Here is a 5,488-nt window from a genome sequence, read left to right on the forward strand (position 1 = left end):
CCCTTCTCCCTCGCTTTGACGGGACTCCTGTCACTTGGCTTGGTGCTTGTATGTGGATCACGGTATTTGTTTCCATCAGTTACTGGGTGTAGGTTCTATGATGACAGTTAGGGTAGTCACCAATCTGATTACAGGAGAAGGCCAATTTAGGGAACCCTCTCCATTATTGCTAGGGGTCTTAGCTGGGGTCATTCTTGTAGATTCCTGGGAATTTCCCTAGTGTCAGATTTCTCACTAGCCCTGTAATGGCTCCATGCATTGAAATATCTCTTTCCTTCGTCTCCCACCTTACCCCTCCCCCAACTTGACCATCCCCTTCCCTCATGTTCTCATCCCCCATCCCCTCTCTTTATCCCCTCCCCAGTTTACCCAGGAAATCTCATCTATTTCTCCTTCCCAGGGCAATCCGTGTGTCCCTATTAGGGTCCTCCTTGTTACCTAGCTGGAGCTGTGGACTGTGGTCTGGTTATCCTTTGCTTTACATATAGAATCCACTTATGAGTGAGTACATATTGCATTTGTCTTTCTGGGTCTGGGATACATCACTGAGAATGTTTTCTTTTTTTTTTTCTAGTTCCATCCATTTGCCTGAAAATTTCATGATACCTTTTTTTTTTTCAGCTAATTAATACTCCATTGTGTAGATATGCCACATTTTTCATCCATTCTTTGGTTGAGGGGCATATAGATTGTTTCTAGGTTCTGGCTATTATGAATAATGGTGCTATGAACATAGTTGAACAAGTGTCCTTGTGGTATGATTGAGCATCTTTTGGGTAAATGCCCAAGAGCGGGTAATGCTCGATCCTGAGGTAGATTGACTCCCAATTTTCTGAGAAACTGCCATACTGATTTCTAAAGTGGCTGTACAAGTTTGCACTCCCACCAGCAGTTGAGGAGTGTTCCCCTTACTCCACATCCTCTCCAACATGGGCTGGTACAGCATATTTAATAATAATTCTAGCTATTATTATTTTTATTAATACAATTTATTCATCTAGTTACCTCTGATTGGATCTTTCCATTTTAATCTTATGTAGCCATCATCAGATTTCTCTGGAGAAGTAAAGCTAATAGAATATATATTATTATAAGAAAGGATTTATTAAATTGACTGAGACAGTCAAAGGCTGAATGTATCCCAGTGGCTCTTCGTGAGCTGGAGAGAAGGTGATGGATTGGAAGCTACTCAGGCCAAGAACCTCAAAGCCTCAGAACAAGAGATTGACAATGTAGACCTGGGCAAGCCAGTTGGAGGCCTGTTACGATAAATCTTTCCGCCAAAAGCCGCCAAGCCCCACTGCCACGTGTGCGCTCTATCCCAGCCGCCTGCCTGAGTTAGGGGCCCAATTAATGCACAGAGAGACTTGTATTAGGTACAATGCTGCTTGGCCAATGACCAGGATTCTCATCTGTTAGCTCAGTCTTAATTATCATAAATCTGTATATTTTATGAGACTTGTCTTATCGGACACCTTCCATTGCTGCCCTCTCTTGCCGGTGGATCACATCACGCCGCTGCAGGAAAAGTGGATGGGAAAAGAGGGACACTTCCTGTTTCTCCTTGCTTAAATATGAGTCTCCTTGCTATGTCACTTCCTGGGATCACCACTTCTCTACTACATTTCCCAGAATCCTCTTTGACTCCTAGTCCTATCTAATTTGCTGTCTCATTGGCCAAACAGTATTTTATTTATCATCCAGTAAGACAAACACATACACTGAAGCACTTCCCCCATCAGAGGCCAAAGGTATGAGTACCCCCTAAAGAACTGCTGTTGACCCACTTCCTGCTTTCAAAGACTGAACAAACCTGGCACCCTAGCCTATTGGACGAGGGAATCATCTCCACTTAGGCATAGGTGATTATCAACCAAAACAAGGTGGTAGAAGGGAAATGTCCACTGTACCAGTCATGTGAGCTTCATTTACATTCTGTCAGTGATTGTTCTCTGTACACTTACTATTTAATTCATGTACAACACAGCCTGTGGTCTGTTATCACTGAAAATAATTGACCAACAAAGATGAGAGTGCATTCAGACAAGTGAATATCAACAATTCAGTTAGTGATCAGTTGTCAACAGAGTTGTAGAATTTGCCACTGCTCATGGGAGTGTTGATGCAGCTGCCATTCTAGAGACAGATATGCATCAGAGGAACCTGGTGATGGAAACTTATTAGCATCTATGACAAAATTGGCTGTGATGGGACAGACAATGTATCTCAGAAAAAGTGATTGTTTAAAAAAAAATCACACTAAAGGATATTCATTATAAATAACAAATTGTTTCATAACATTGAAATTGTCAAAGTATGTCATTAAATAAATACCAATTGCCTTGGGCTGTATTTGGACTGGATATGGAATATCTGTTGCTTTTTTTTTATTTTCAAGACAGGGTTTCTTTGTATTGTTCTGGAGCCTATCCTGGCACTCGCTCTATAGACCAGGCTGGCCTAGAACTCACAAAGATCAGCCTGCCTCTGCCTCCCAAGTGCTGGGATTAAAGGTGTGTGCCACATATGTATAGGGGAAGCTGTAGCCATGCCTACTTAGGGGCTGGCTACAGGTGTGCCTGACCACACCCTCACAAGCTTGTGAGGGCGTGGTCAGGGGACGTAGGGTGACTGCGTTTGCTCTTTTGCTTTCACTTTGCTGCTTGCTGTGCAGACTGCTGCCACGCCGGCTGGCTAGGTCGTTCTGTAAGTAAGGCTTTTCCCTATTAAATACCCTTATATTTCTACCTGACTCTGTATTGGTAATTTCCCACTATACATATGTCTGGCAATATCTGTTGCTTATACCTTGCCTGCTCTAATTGTATCAAATCCAAGTCATTCCTTTCAAGTGAAAAGGAACAGGCTTTCCAAAGTTATATAAAAATAATTATGTGTGCTCCAGGAAAGTGTTGAGCCATTGAACATTTGAAAGACAATTATTTTTCACTCTTTTTAATTTCATTCTACATGGTGCTGAAACCATCTTACCTGGCACAAATGAATTGAATTTGCCAACGAATTGACAGGAATGAAAAAGTGAAGGGAGAAACTCAAGAATACATTCATAGCCAGTTCCAAAATGCAACATACGGACCTTCTTTTATACTTGAAATTACATAACTTATATGTATGTTCAAGTTGCATGTTTAAAAACCTGGGCACCTGATGACTAACAGGTGATGCAGCAACTCCATGGTTCCTAACTGAATAACTAAGACTGGAATATTTTTTTATGCTTGAACAAACTTGTAAGGACTAGATGGAGCCTGTGTTTAAGGAGTAAATTTGAGTGTGATGGACTGATGAACTCAGTTTTAATATTTGGGGAGTGAGTCATGCAGGGTTACTAGAACAACATCTATTGAACCTTTTGTTGAATCATGGAGTGGTTTATGTCCATGAAGTAATAAATATTTGGTACAACTAATATACTCAGTGAGGTATCTCTCTGTCTCTATCAAGGGCTGTTTCTTGTCCCTGCTTCAATGACCCCTGCCCCAATCTCATGGTCTTTATCTAGATGGGTCTTTCTTTCTCCCTCTCCCCTTTTTTTTGATGACCTGTTTTTTCCATATCTTTCTCCTATCTCACTCATGATCTTTATTTATTCCCCAGGATGCATCTAATACAGTATGTCTAGAGACTGTCAATTGTTACAATATTTGTGTGGTCACATAGAGGGCTTCAATTACTTAGGAAGTCTCCGTTCATATTAACTGTCTTAAACAACCTTAAAATTACTATCTTATGATTCATAATAACAATGCTCTTTGACATCTCACTTATCTGGAATATTGATGCATTTCTTCTCAGTTCTGTGAGGCCAGTCAGGACTGTGTGTGCCTCAAAATTAATTTCTTCAGAATCTGCACTTAAAAGACACTGTTGACTGGTCTGGGTAGTTCAGCTGTTAAGAACAGTTGCTGCTTCTACAGAAGATCTGGGTTTGGTCCCCAGCAGCACAGTTAACAAACAGCTGTGTAACTCTGGTTTTAAGGGATCTACTGCTCTGTTTCTGGCCTCCTAGGGCACTGCATTTATACGATGCCCTTAAACACAAGCAAAACACTCATACACAGAAAATACAAATAAATAAAATAATCTAAGAATGTGAAAAATATGTGCTTACTTTGACCTAAGATGGTGAAACTGTGATTATCATACATTATGCCCAAAACATGTTTGTTTATTACATACTATCTGACTATATGTCAATTTGATTAAACATGAAGAAATAAAACACTGATGAAGCTATCCACGTTCTTTCCTGAGTCAAATTCTCAAGCAAAGGAAGTACTTAAACACTTTACAGCATAGCAAAGAAAAAGAATGGACTTTGGGTAAAGCATACAATTACTGGTTGTATGATGTTGAGTGTATTTCTTTGCCTTTTCAAGCTTCAGTTTCCTGTATGTTGTCAAGGAGAAACATACAACACTTATTTTATTTGCTATGGTGAGGACAAAATATTATAATACACAACCCACAATGAGCACATTCATGGCACAGTGAGAACTTAAGAACCTCTATCCATCTTCACCTTTTAGCTACTCCTTGGACAGTTCATGACTATATGGGCCTTACATATATGTTCTTTCTACAATTCATGTCAGTCTGTGAATACCATACAATTCATTGGCCACCATCCTATAAAAGCTGAATCTTGATTATAATGATGGAAGTTAGCAAATTAGATTTTTGTGACAATGTGTTCTTCATTCTTTGAACATCAACAGTCATAAGTTTATTGCTGTCTTGTATGTAGATCCTGTTTACTATGTAAAATAAAAGTTACCAAATTTTATATGGGCAGTTATTTTTTATGTTTTATTTATTATGTATACAGTGTTCTGCCTGCATGCCAGAAGAGGACACCGGATCTCATTATAGATGGTTGTGAGCCACCATGTGGTTGCTGGGAATTGAACTCAGGACTTCTGGAAGAGCAGCCACTACTCTCAACTGCTGAGCCATCTCTCCAGCCTGTATTGTCAGTTATTAATCCAAGCGTTTTATACCAGTAAAACAACCAACTAAGGGTTAAAACTTATTCAGAATGAAGATTGCCTTTATGCTGAACACATGTAGCTCCTTACTTCATCTCCTCTTCTCTCTTCCCTATCCTATCCTTGCCCTTTCTGCCTTCCCTCTCTTCTTCCCTTCCTTCTTTCCTTCATCCATCTCTTCTTCCTCCTCTTCCTTAGAAAAGAAAGGTAGAAACCTTCTTCTCTCCCACCTCCTACTCTATGTCTAGACCTCTCTATATTGCCTAAGCTGATCTCAAACTCCTGGCTCAAAAAATTCTCTTTACGATGGGTGGTGGTGGTGCACTCCTTTAATCCCAGCACTTGGGAGGCAGAGTCGGGTGGATCTCTGGGAGTTCGAGACCAGCCTGGTCTACAAGAGCTAGTCCAGGACAGCCTCCAAAGCCACAGAGAAACCCTGTCTTGAACCCCACCCCCCAAAAATTCTTTTCACCTTAGCC

The sequence above is a fragment of the Cricetulus griseus genome, assembly GCF_003668045.3.
Source record: "Cricetulus griseus strain 17A/GY chromosome 1 unlocalized genomic scaffold, alternate assembly CriGri-PICRH-1.0 chr1_0, whole genome shotgun sequence".
Classification (NCBI taxonomy): Eukaryota; Metazoa; Chordata; class Mammalia; order Rodentia; family Cricetidae; genus Cricetulus; species Cricetulus griseus.